Source organism: Lissotriton vulgaris, chromosome 2_1 (genome assembly GCF_964263255.1).
Source record: "Lissotriton vulgaris chromosome 2_1, aLisVul1.2, whole genome shotgun sequence".
Lineage (NCBI taxonomy): Eukaryota > Metazoa > Chordata > Amphibia > Caudata > Salamandridae > Lissotriton > Lissotriton vulgaris.
Genome location: NC_141687.1, coordinates 1,172,369,361 through 1,172,383,438, shown reverse-complemented (window position 1 = coordinate 1,172,383,438; position 14,078 = coordinate 1,172,369,361). Strand labels below are relative to the sequence as shown.

The 14,078-nt window shown below is 50.3% G+C and overlaps 1 pseudogene; it reads right to left on the bottom strand.

Moving 5' to 3' along the window:
• Positions 1 to 7,396: 7,396 nt before the first annotated feature.
• LOC147731759 (28S ribosomal RNA) lies at positions 7,397 to 9,339 on the bottom strand (annotated as a pseudogene).
• Positions 9,340 to 14,078: the final 4,739 nt, after the last annotated feature.

Here is a 14,078-nt window from a genome sequence, read left to right as displayed (position 1 = left end):
ACAATACATTGCACACCAGAAGGAGTAGAAGTACAGACAAATGATGAAGATGCCGATTTCAAAGTTGTCAACTCGCAGGAATGCGTGGAACTATATCCTACCCTAACAGTGGAGGAGCTTCCACAGGACTTGAGGGAGAAAGTGTCAGCTGAGGTGTGGGATTTTACTGGAGAAGAAATAGGCTTGATCAAAGGAGTAGAACCAGTAAAGATCCTGGTAAGACTCAATGCTGAGTACCCAAGAACACCACAATATAAGTTGACACCGGAGACGATTGCAGGAATAAAGCCTGTGATCGAATCCATGATTAAACAGGGAATATTGAAGGAGATCGTGGGTAGTCCATGTAACTCACCGATCATGGGTTTGCAGAAACCTAGTGGAAAGTACAGAATAGTGCAGGATCTTCGAAAGATTAATAATATTGTTGTCTCATGTTGTCCAGTGGTACCGAATCCATCAGTGATATTATTTCAGATACCGTTCCAAGCTGAATGGTTCACCGTGATAGATTTGTGCCAGGCTTTCTTTTCGATTCCTTTAGATGAAGAGAGCCAGTATCTTTTCGCTTTTAAGCTGGAAGATCGCGTCTTAACATGGTGTCGTATCCCTCAGGGGTATACAGAAAGCCCATCGATCTTTAACCAGCTTTTAAAGAGAAATCTTGAAAGTCTAGTACTGCCCAAGAACTCAGTTCTAGTCCAGTACATAGACGACCTCCTAGTTGCGTCAGAAACAGAAGAAGCTTGCAGAGTAGACACCATAACCTTGTTAAATCACTTGGCCGAGAATGGGCATAAGGTGTCTCCAAGTAAATTGCAATATTGTCAGACTGAAGTGCAATACTTGGGCCACAGGATCGAAAAGGGAAAACGGAAGGTGTCTCCAGACAGAATAGAGGCGATTATGAAAATGAACGCGCCTACAACACAAAGAGAGGTCAGAATGTTTCTAGGCATGGTTGGTTATTGTCGACAGTGGATAGCCAACTTCTCACTGAAGGCAAAACCTTTATTACAACTGACGCACAAAGGAGTGAGTGATCCGGTACCATGGGACAAAGATTGTTTGATGGCATTTTTGCAGCTGAGGGAGGACTTATGTCGCGCCCCGGCTTTGGGAATGCCTGATTACACCAAACCATTTTTGCTTTACTGCTGCGAAAGAGAGGGATGCGCTTTAGCAGTACTAGCTCAGATCCACGGAGATGCGCGTAGGCCAGTGGCGTATTTTTCGGCTACATTAGATCCAGTAGCCGTAGCGTTGCCCGGATGTCTCAAATCCGTAGCTGCAACGGGTGTCAGCATTGAGAGATCAGAAAGCGTAGTGATGGGACATCAGTTAGTGGTGTATGTACCGCATTCTGTGGAATTGTTAATGACCAGGACTAAGACTCAGCATCTGACGAATAGCAGGCTCACACGCTACGAGCAAGTCATACTGGCTGCCGAGAATGTGACCCTAAAAAGATGCTCCGTCTTGAATCCTGCTACTTTGATGCCACTTCCAAATGAAGTGGAAGACGAAATTTGTACAGATCATGACTGCCTCGATGTGACTGAACTATGCACCAAACCGAGACCCGATATCGTAGATGAGCCATTGACTGACCCTGATGAAATTTTCTTTGTTGATGGTTCATGCGTAAGAGACGATATCGGTCAGCTGAGAGCAGCTTATGCAGTTTGCACGATTACCAGAGTTGTAGAAGCCGCTTGCCTGGAAGGAGTACACTCCGCACAGGTAGCTGAAATTGTTGCTTTGACTCGTGCTTGCTTAGCAGGCGACAAACTTCGAGTCACCATATACACCGATAGCCAGTATGGTTTCGGGGTAGTTCACGATTATGGGCAGTTATGGTCTCAAAGAGGTTACATGACCTCCTCGGGTTCTCCCATTAGGAATGGAGAATTCGTGAGACTACTGTTAGATGCATTGCAAGGTCCGTCAGCCATAGCCGTTGTCAAGTGTGCCGCGCACACTAAAAATGTAGACTTTGTGTCGCAAGGCAACCGCTATGCAGATGAAGTAGCACGTTATTGTGCTGAACAGGGATATTCTCACACTGATGTGAAAGTGGGGGGAATTCAAGAAAGAACTGAATTGACGATGTTATTAGACACGGTAGATACATGGGATGAGTTAAGGAGTGTCCAAGAGAATGCACCAGATAATGAGAAAAAGGGCTGGGAAACAGCGGGTTGTGAGAAAAGCGAGATGAATTTTTGGGTATCTGCCGATGGGAGGGCAGTTTTACCAAATGAACTTGTTAGTCCAATGGCAAGGAAATTGCATGGATCAGCACACATAGGTAGAGATGCCATGGTGAGAGTATTCAGACAAACGTGGTTCAATCCTAAGTTTAGAGTAGCGGCCGAAGCAGTATGTCAGCGATGTGCGATCTGTCAACAACTCAACGTGGGAAAGAGAACACCAGTTACATTGAGTCACATAGGAAGGTCTGGGGGGCCTTTCAATCGAATGCAGCTTGATTTTATAGAAATGCCTCCATGCAACAGACTCAGATACGTTTTAGTGATTGTTTGCATATTTTCTAGATGGGTTGAGGCTTACCCTACACGTAGATGCGATACACTTACAGTAGCGAAGCTGTTACTTAGAGAGTTGATACCGAGATTTGGGGTGCCATCCTCTTTAGAATCGGACAGAGGAACTCATTTCAATAGCGAAATAGTGAAAATGTTGTGCTCAGCTTTGAAAATTGATCAAAAGTTACACTGCAGCTATCGACCAGAAGCTTCAGGGATTGTAGAGCAGATCAACAGTACAATCAAGTCCAGATTGGCTAAAGTTTGTTCATCGACGTCCCTGAGTTGGCCAGACGCACTTCCAGCGGTTCTTATGAGCATACGTAGCACACCTGATAGGAAAACAGGCCTCTCTCCACATGAAGTGCTAATGGGGAGAGCTATGAGATTGCCATCGGTTCCGACTGCAGCGCTAGTGAACATCACAGACGACTTGATCTTGGACTACTGCAAGGGACTATCTGATGCCATTAATTCTGTGTCCCTCCAGGTCCAGGCTGCAGAGGTTCCATCAGTACAAGACTTGTGCCATGACCTGAGTCCTGGAGACTGGGTCTTGGTGAAGAAGCATGTAAGGAAGAACTGCTTAGACGTGCGCTGGAGAGGACCGTTTCAAGTCATACTTGTCACAAATACTGCGGTGAAGTGTGGAGGCCTGCCGAACTGGATACATGCTTCACACACCCGAAGAGTGCCAACACCTCTAGAAGAAACAGCTACTCTCTCGGATGAGAATCCAGCGGAAAGTGGAGAAACCATAGAGGGGGAAAGCCAAGCTGTAGAGGTGATCGAAGAGGCTGAAATTGTGACAGAACAAGTCGACGAAGGGCAAGAGACGAGCAAGACCGAAGTCGTCTCAGGAGAAGACAGTAACTGGGAAACTGAATCAGAAACTGAACAAGCTGAGAGTGACCAAGAGACTGGTCCAAGAACAAGGAGCAGAAAGACAAGGAGTAACGAAGCCAGTTGGCCGGAGAGAAAGAGAAGGCCAAGCTCGGAAGAAAAGCAAGAAAGGACTCTTGTCCCGATCGCTGAAGAATCGGATCAGGAGGAAGAAACGACAGACTCAGGAACTGAGAGTCCACGAAGGTCAGAGAGGGTACGTGTGCCCTGCAGAAGGTACGCCACCCCAGAATGGACTTATCTAGCAGATGTATTGGGGACAGAAATCTGGGAGAGTGAAGAGTGTGAAAGTAACCACTCACGATCCAGTTGTGACGGTGGAGATATGGATGTTGGCACCTGGACTCGAGACTGAGGGGTTACTGACTTTCACACTTCCCATACCCCCACGTTTGAGTAAAATTCAAGATCTAGTGCTAAAGAGATTACAGTTTCCAACAGCTGGTCAGCAGATGACAGAAGAAGAAGAAAAAGTTATTCGTTTCGAACTATTAATTATTGTTGTGAAAGCTGCAGGTCCGAAAATAATTGTTGATGCATAAGAGACTTTTGTACCTATGTTATAAAGAAGAAGATAACCTAGCGCCGAGTGGAAAGAAGAATAAAAATAGGGATTACATTTAGAGGACGGAGAAGGGTTAGGGTTGTCTGTTGTTAAAATAAAGAGACATTGTTGCGAGAAAGAGACTTTTTGTTGATAAAGAGCACTTTACAAACTGAGAAGAAAACAAGGCAAACTAAGGACTGAACTGAAAAACTTTTTCGCAAAGGAAAGAGTTGCGCTGTTTTTGACAACATGGAGAACGGCAACCCAAACAGAAAAGCTAGATGTATAATAGGTACACTTATAGCTGTAGTAATATTTCTCATAATTACAGTAGTGACAATATCATACATAATAGGACATGAAACAGATAAGGAAATAGCAGATGTTAAAATTGTAACGACTTTGAAACCTGCTCTTGTGGGAAAGAAGGAGGAGAGCAATGTTATACGTGGAAAGGCGTTACTAGCAGATGAAGTTCGTAGATTACATGTAGATGAGTCACAGGGAAACTTTAGGTCAAACGCATATGCTAAACTATTATACAAATATATCGATGCCATGGAGGCCAAAGATTGCTATGTATGTATGCAATTACCGACTTCTGTAGACGAGGGCATTAGATATCATCATCTCCCATTAACTTATGGGATAACATGTAGTTTACTGCTTAGTATATTTTATGGTAGAGAAGGATTCGAGTACTACTTTTCGAATTATGATTCGGTACTGCCTGAAGTTCCGAATTATAAGCAAATGAATAAGTGGGACTATTACAAAAAGGAGGATAGACTAGCCAAGTTCTTTCTTCCTTGGGATACATTAGATACATCATACGCACGTAGAAATAATCTGACTTGCAAAGTGTCAGAGATTGAGAAAAGGTTTATAGGACAAGTAGATGACCGATACAGAAGGCAAAAGATATTAAAAATGTCAGGACAGTGGAAAACTGATTGGACAGAAGAAGAGAAGGCACATAAAAAGAAAGGAAGCAATGGTCCAATAGCTTTGGATAGAACGCAGAAAGGAAAATTATGTTTAACTCGAAGCAAGACATATTATGAGAGTGAATTCGTAGGTGAAGTTAGTTGTGAGCACTCTTTTAAATTAGAGTACTACACGAAGGATTTTATGAAAGGGATGCAGGCTATTCCTAATGTATATTTTGTATGTGGGAGAAATGCCTATGTAAAACTGCCTGACAATTGGTATGGTTCGTGTTACTTGGCAATTGTCTTCCCCAAAATATATCATGCAAAGGATTTAGCGGTAATAGAAAGAAAGGCTTCGACAAGAACGAAAAGGGAAGTAGGAGATGCAGAAATAGTAGGAGACGTATTTGGAGCGATGTTTCCTATGTTGGGTTTAATACTTAACGATGTTAAGATCAGGAGACTAGCTACAGTCGTGGATAGATTATCTGCGAGTACTGCAAGGTCATTAATGTTAATAGAAGGTGAGATGCAATCGATCAGAGCAATGGTTCTTCAGAATCGACTTGCTCTTGATGTGATATTAGCAAAAGAAGGCGGAGTTTGTAAGGCTTTGAAGGTTCAGGAATGTTGTACTTATATTCCTGATAATTCAAAACCACTTGAGAAGGTTATAAGAAACATTACACAGATTCATCAAGAAATAGAAGATTTGACAAAAATAAATGTTTGGGAAAAAGTGGGTAATGGAGTAGGAAAAGTTGGGAGTTGGTTTGCCAACCTTGGCAAAAATATTATATGGTACATATTAAAACCTGTATTAATAGTATTAATTTGTATAATCTCATTGTTAGGATTTGTGAAATTATATAAATGGTATAAGGCGAACCGGTTACAAAGAACGATGAGAGAACAAGAAAGGAAATTAGCTGTTATACAAGATCAACAGTATAAAAGCTTGAGAGCCTTGGAAATGATGAAAAGAGGGAATGATGTAACTAGTTCGGTTTAAAAGGTGTTATTCAAATTGCTTTTAGTGATGACTCCTAAAAGTCATCAAAGGGGGGACTGAGAGAGCGCAAATTTGAATAGGAATTATGTATAGGCCATATTTAGAGGCATATCGTGTAAACGTAGGAATGAAATGTATATCGGATATAAAGTTGACATCTATAGCATGAAGTTCAACAGAAGGGATAACGTGGTATAGGAAATGTATAACTATATTCACTTTAGAATGTATTAGATTTAGAAGGCCGTATACGTAGTGGGCTAATGTAGAAATGCTTATGAACAGTAGAACGTGCAGAGTAGAATTCATGTACATGGGTAACTTTAAATGCAGAAACGGCAAGAGAAATGTAACATGGAGAAACGTGCAAGGAGCATACACATAACGATGTAATCAATGAGAGTATAAAGTTATGTTCCATGTATAGGGTTATATCTTATGTACTTTATATTCTATGTATTAAGTTATACTCTACGAAATTGTATTTTAGCTAAGATGTATTCACACATGAACGAAGTATTTGCTAAAAGCGTTCACATTTAAAATGTATGCTAAAGGTTATATTGTGTAGAAGAAGTTTGTAGGAATACTAGAAGAGTTTAGGTCATTTGTGATTATAACCTGAATGACCAAGGGTTCGCAAGAGTGTAGTCCATGTATGTAATTTAGTGGACTCACAGGAGTCGTGAATAGTCTTCACATGAAGGTGCGAGCCGAAGAGTCTAGCATTTGTTAGATTTAAGATGGCAAATGTCGAACGAAGTTTATTGCCTAAACATGAGAGGAGGCGATTGGAATTTGAGCTTTGTTTTCGAATGACCATTCACAGGATCTCGTAAGGTCAAAGAAAGAGTTATAATGTTAAGGTCTTGTTTAAGGTTATTTGACTTTGGATGAAAGTGTCAACTAAAAGTCGCCAACGAGAAGATGAAGATGACATCTAAAAGAGAAGGGTCAACCTAACGGACGACGAGAAGAAATGAAGTAATGGAAAGAGCCAGAAACTGACATCATCGGGGAAAGTCCGAGGTGGGCGTCAAGGGGCGTTCCACCCACACTGTGATTGTGTATTTTAGGGACAGCACCCCGGGGAGGAGGTAGCAATTGGCAGTTGGAGGTTAGGAACAGCGAGGCGAATTGCTCAATGCAAAGGCAAGGGTAGATGCCTTGAGCAGATGCGCTGAGAGAGATCAGAGCGCAAGGGAGCAGTAGGCCGAGGACCCTAAGAAGAGCGGATGGGTAGGCAGAGAGGGTACTGCTTCTTAAACTCAAGTTACCTTTAGAGGCTAAGAGAGTTTGAACTTCTTTGGAAGTCAAACTGCTGACACCTTTTTAGGATACCAAGGAACTTGCGAAATAGGGATGTCACCTAGTATAGAGTAGGGACAGATTTAACTTGATTATTTTCTCTTTCTATAGATGACGCAAAGGAACCACTCTACATCGAAACTTTAAATTGCTGATTAAGGAACTGATTTTGTATTTTGTATACTTGAGATTTATCTTGAGAAGATTGTAATTTGCATTTAAATTTGACTTTTATATAAAACCCTAAAACTTTACCAGTTGTAAGTGGTTTTTCAGAGTGGCGTCATTTAATGGGATTTAACTAAACTTGTGTGGTAGTCGTCTTTTACTCAATGACAGATATTATCGGTCCAAAATCGAATGAGATAAACTATTAATTCGATCATAAATTGATACCAAAATCTCATTCTCCGCAGTATGGTAAAACTAACCTCTCTCACGAAGGTCTAAACCCAGCTCATGTTCCCTATTAGTGGGTGAACAATCCAACGCTTGGTGAATTCTGCTTCACAATGATAGGAAGAGCCAACATCGAAGGATCAAAAAGCGGTGTCGCTATAAACGCTTGGCTCCCACAAGCCAGTTATCCCTGTGGTAACTTTTCTGACACCTCCTGCTTGAAACTCAAAAAAGTTAGAAGGATCGTGAGGCACCGCTTTCACGGTCTGTATTCATACTGAAAATCGAGATCAAGCTAGCTTTTGCCCTTCTGCTCCGCGGGAGGTTTCTGTCTTCCCTGAGCTCGCCTTAGGACACCTGCGTTATCGTTTGACAGGTGTACCGCCACCGGCAAACTCCCCACCTGCCACTGTTCCCGGAGCGTGTTGTGCCTGAAGCAAGTGCCCCAAGGGGCTCGCCCGCCGCCTCACCGGATAAGTGATAAAACAAGAGTAGTGGTATTTCACCAGCGGCCCTAGGGCCTCCCACTTATCCTACATCTCTCATGTCTCTTCACAGTGCCATACTAGAGTCAAGCTCGTTAGACTTCTTTCCCCGCTGATTCTACCAAGCCCGTTCCCTTGGCTGTGGTTTCGCTAGATAGTAGGTAGGGACAGTGGGAGTCTCACTCATCCATTCATGCACATCACTAATTAGATGACAAGGCAGTTGACTATTTTGTACCACCATACGGTGGCCCCTTCTGGGTTATTAATTGTGCTTCCCATCAGCGTAATTCGCTTCCAACATCAACACTTGCTCCGGAGTACAGCCACTAAATGCATGCTGTCCTCACGGAACTGGGAGTTGGAGAGCGTAGCCAGTTTGTCAAGTCCGGTAAGTTAGTAAGGAGGAGGTTTTTTGAAAAGACAGCGCCCCCTTTCGCCATCTTAAAGGGGTTTTGTTTAACCAGGAACTGCCACTTCTCTAAAACCTTGTTTGGCCTTCCTCCATATACTTCCTCCACAGAGTCCGTACTAAAGAGTCAATTACCGGTGGGACCACAAGGGTGAAGGTCACTGCAACTGAGAATAGGTTAAGAGAGTTACAGTTATCCCTGCGCCATTTCTCTCTATCACGCTCCCAGCCATGATAGTACCTTGTTTAGCCTGTCTCCATAGACTTCCCTCCACAGAGTCCAGTCCTATGGAGCAGTTACCAGCAGGACCACTTGGAGGTAAAGGCCACTATGACTGAGAATGGGTTCTAAGAGAGTCATAGTTACTCCCGCCGTTTACCCACGCTTCATTGAATTTCTTCACTTTGAAATTCCGAGCACTAGGCAGAAATCGCATTGCGTCAACACCCGTCTCCGTCCTTCGCGATGCTTTGTTTTAATTAAACAGTCGGATTCCCCTGGTCCGCCCCAGTTCTAAGTCAGCTGGTAGGCACCTACCGAGGCAAAACGCTGGCCCGCGCCCCCAGGGAGGGGGCACGGGGAGAGGTGACCACCACAGCTGGGGCGATCCACAGGAAGGGCCCGTCTCACGTCCAGAGTTGTTGCCACCCCGGAGGGAGAAGACTCATCCAGCCGCGGCACGCGCCCAGCCCCGCTTCGTGCCCCAGCCCGATCGACCCAGCCCTTCGAGCCAATCCTTATCCTGAAGTTACGGATCTGACTTGCCGACTTCCCTTACCTACATTGTTCCAACATGCCAGAGGCTGTTCACCTTGGAGACCTGTTGCGGATATGGCTACAGCCTGGTGCGAGATTTACACCATCTCCCTCAGATTTTCAAGGACCAGGAAGAGCTCACCAGACGCAGCCGGAACGGCAACGCTTTCCAAGGTTCAGGCCCCTCTCTCGAGGCAAACCCATTCCAGGGCGCCCTGCCTTTCACAAAGAAAAGAGAACTCTCCCCGGGTCTCCCTCTGGGATCGTTTGCTATACCGCACTGGACGCCGCGAGAGTGCCCATCTCCGCCACTCCGGGTTCGGAGATCTGAACCCGTCTCCCTTTCGATCGGCCGAGGGCAACGGAGGCCATCACAAATCCCTTCAGAACGGTGCTCACCCATCTCTTAAGACCGAATTACCTATGTTCAACTGCTTTTCACATGGAATCCTTCTCCACTTCGGCCTTCAAAGTTCTCGTTTGAATATTTGCTACTACCACCAAGATCTGCACCTGCGGCAGCTCCACTTGGGCCCTCGCCCCCGGCTTGCGTGCTCACTGTAGCAGCCCTCTTACTCATCGCGGCTTAGCCCCCGCAGCTCTCAGCACCGGTGACGGCTGGGTATGGGCCCGACGCTCCAGCGCCATCCATTTTCAGGGCTAGTTGATTCGGCAGGTGAGTTGTTACACACTCCTTAGCAGATTCTGACTTCCATGGCCACCATCCTGCTGTCTGACACGGGGCCCCAGCTGGGCCCCTGGACCCAGCCGGGGCTCCCAGACCTGGAGGTGCAGGGGAAGCCTCCCCGGGCCCGCCGGACACCATCCCGCAGGACCGAAGAAAGAGCCTGGGGTGGGGAGGCCACCCTCCCCGGGGCCCCGGACAGAGCTCCTGAACCCAGCCAAGCAAGGGGAGGCTCCCCTGGCACCACGGAACCCTGTCCTGGGGCTTTGGCAGTGCCACAGGCCAGGGGACAGGGCCCAGGGCCGGAGCACCAGACACGGGGCCCGGCGGGGCCCCTGGAGCCAGCCGGGGCTCCCAGGTCCGGAGGCACAGGGGAAGCCTCCCCGGGGCCTCCGTACCCTGTCCCGGGTTCCCTGCCACACGGCAGGACCTAGGATGGAGCCCGGGGTGGGGAGGCCGTCCTCTCTAGGGCCCTCAGGGGCCCCGGCCGGAGCTCCTGAGCCCAGCCAAGCAAGGGGAGGCTCCCCGGGCACCACAGAACCCCGTCCCGGGGCTTTGGCAGTGCCGCAGAATGGGGACAGGACCAAGTGCTGGAGTACCCGACCCGGGCCCGGCCCCTTGACCCAGCAGGGGCTACCAGGCCCGTAGGCACATGGGACACCTCCCTGGGCCCTCCGGACCCTGTCCCAGGCACCCTGCCATGCGGCAGGACCCAGGACAGAGCCCAGGGTCTGCCAGACCCCATCCAGGGCATCCTGCCACGTGGCATGCCCAGGGACAGACCCAGGGCTGGGGTGGCATCCAGGCATGTCCAGCTGCCGGCTGAGGATCGCTAGGCCAAGAGGGGTCCCAGAGTACCTTGTCCCTATTAATCCGAAGGAAGGCTACCCCTCTTTCTGGGAACCTGTGTGCACCGCAAGGCTCCAGGGACCCTAGGCACGAATGTGCCCGACCTCCTGGAGCCCTGGCTGGGATCCGGGAGGCGAATGGCATCTCATCGGGACTTCCAGGGAAGCCCGGCCATCTAGTCACCTCATAGGAAAGCATACGGGTGCGACCAGATGGCCAGGACTGAAAGGACTCCCATCTGCCCGCCCTGAGGCCTTCACTGTGGGGCTCCCGCCTGCCCACACAGGGCTCGGGGATCGGAGAGAGCCCGGCTGCTGGGCTTCAGGTGCAGGTGGGAGGACTGCGCAGGACCAATGGAGCCCTTCCTGGGCACTTTGCCATGCCGCGGGCCGGAGGAGGTAACCCCGGATGCCTAGGGAGGTGTTGCCCGGGCACAGTCCATCTGGTCCCTGGCAGAGAACCGCCAGCCCAGGCAGGGTGTCCCGGCATACCCTGCCCCTAGTAATCCGGAGGAAGGCTACCCCTCTCTCTGGGAAACTGCGTGCACCGAGTGGCGGAAGTGACCCAAGGTGCAGGCGTGCCCGACCTCATGGAGCCCTCGCTGGGATCAGGGAGGCGAATGGCCCCTCATCGGGACTTCCAGGGAAGCCCGGCCATCTGGTCACCCCATTGGAAAGCATTGGGTGCGACCAAATGGCCAAGGGGAAAGGTGCGACCAGATGGCCGTGACCGAAATTACGCCAATCTGCCTACTTTGAGCCTTCGCGGGAGGGCTCCCATCTGCCATTGCAGGGCTCCGGGGCTACAGGACTCCGAGGCTGCAGGGCTCCAGGGCTGCAGGGCTCCAGGGCGACAGGGCTCCATGTCAGCATGGCTGCGGGGCGGCAGGGCTCAGGGTCTGCAGGGCTCCTGGGCTGCAGGGCTCCGGGGAGCTCTGAAACCACACGCTGGGCCGCAGGCATGGGGAGGACCACCGGAGCTCTCCAGCCCGGATGCCCAGAGGGAGGACTGCCGGGGACCCATGGAGCCCATCCCGGGCAGAGGAGAGGTGTCTTCCAAGCATAGCCCATCTGATCACCGGCAGAGAACCGCCAGCCCGGGAGGGGTATCCCATGCATTCCCTGCCCCTAGTAATCCGGAGGAAGGCTATCCCTCTTTCTGGGAACCTGCGCACACCGTGAGGCTCAGGGGACCCTAGGCGCGAACGTGCCAGACCTCCTGAAGCTCTGGCTGGGATCCGGGAGGCAAATGGCACGTCATCGGGACTTCCAGGAAGCCCGGCCATCTGTTCGCTCCATAGGAAAGCATTGGGTGCAACCAGATGGCCTAGGGGAGAGGTGTGACCAGATGGCCGGGACCGAAAAGACTCCCACCGCCAAGCCCCGAGGCCTTCGCGGTAGGGCTCCCGCCTGCCCACGCAGAGCTGGGCTCAGGGGCTCTCGGGCCCGGACACCTGGGAGAGGTCTGCCTGGGACCCATGGAGCCCGTCCCGGGCAGTCGGCCATGCTGTTGGCCCTGGAGGAGGGAGCCCCAGACGGCCGAGTAGGACTGCCCGGAGCCCATGGAGCCCGTCCCAGGCACTCGGCCATGCCGTTGGCCCTGGGGGAGGGATCCCTGGATGCCCGGGGGAGGACTGCCCGGGACCTATAGAGCCCATCCCGGGCACTCGGCCATGCCGTTGGCCATGGAGGATGAAGCCCCAGATGCCCGTGGGAGGACTGCCCGGGACCCATGGAGCCCGTCCTGGGCACTTGGCCATGCCATTGGCCTCAGAGAAGGGAGCCCCGGACGCCCGGGAGAGGACTTCCCGAGACCCATGGAGCCCATCACGGGTACTCAGCCATGCCATTGGCCCTGGAGGAGGGAGCCCAGGGAAGGACTGCCCGGGACCAATAGAGTCCGTCCCGGGCACTCGGCCATGCCGTTGGCCCTGGAGAAGGGAGGCCCGGGGGAGGACTGCCCGGGACAAATGGAGCCTGTCCCGGGCACTCGACACCCAAGGAGGAGTTGCCCAGGCATAGTCCATCTGGTCCCCGGCAGAGATCCGCCAGCCCGGGAGGAATGTCTGGGCATACCCTGCCCCTAGTAATACGGAGGAAGGGGACCCCTCTTTATTGGAACCCACATGCACAGAGAGGCGCCCAACCTCCTGGAGCCCTTGCTGGGATCAGGGAGGCAAATGGCACATCATCGGGACTTCCAGGGAAGACCGGCCATCTGGTTGCCCCATTGGAAAGAATTGCGTGCAACCAGATGGCCGAGGAGAAAGGTACGACCAGATGGCCGGGACCGAAAGAACTCCCAGCTGCCTACCCGAGCCTTCACGGAAGGCTCCCTCCCCGCCTGCCCTTGTAGGGCTCTGGGGCTGCAGGGCTCGGGGCTGCAGGGCTCGGGGCTGCAGGGCTCGGGGCTGCAGGGCTCGGGGCTGCAGGGCTCGGGCTGCAGGGATCGGGGGCTGCAGGGACTGGGGGCTGCAGCGCTCGGGGGCTGCAGGGCTGCAGGGCTCCGGGCTGCAGGGCTCAAGGGGCTCCAAAACCCCAAGCTGGGCCTCAGGCATGGGGAGGCCGGCACACGCTCCTGGGGCCCAACTGCCCGGGGGAGGACTGCCCGGGAGCCTTGCAGGTCTCTGGGGCTCGCAGAGCCGTAGGACGGGGGTTCCCTAACCCAGGTCCCGGGGCTGGTCCTTGCTTTCCAACCCAAACAGGCCGAGGAAGAGGCACCCCTGTCATGGGCACACGGACCCTCAGGACGTGCCCTCGTTTTCCACAGATTTTTTTCAAAAATTCTGCGTAGTGTCGCTACGCACACTACGTCCAGCCCTAATTTAGAGAATGAACCTAACAACCTCCAGCCTTCTGAGCGAACTAAGGAGACTGATGGACCTAAATAACTATACACGGGCTCAGTCACAGTGATACAGGTTTAATATTTATATTTGCGCGTGGCCTGAACTACAGTGACGTAGACAAATAGAGATGGACGCAATCAGTCACATGGACTTCAGGGATTGAATAACTGTACACAAACTCATTCAGCATTACCTAATCTCTCTGCACATGGGCTGAACCGCAGTGACGCAGGTCCAATATCTGCACCTTAGCTGAATCAGAGAAATAGGATTGGATATGTGTTCGCATGTCCATCCCTAATGACAGAGGTGTAAGAAAATGTACACTAGCTTTTACTCAGTGTTAGCCTTAACTCCTATGTGTACAAAAGTTCAACACACAGACGACTCAG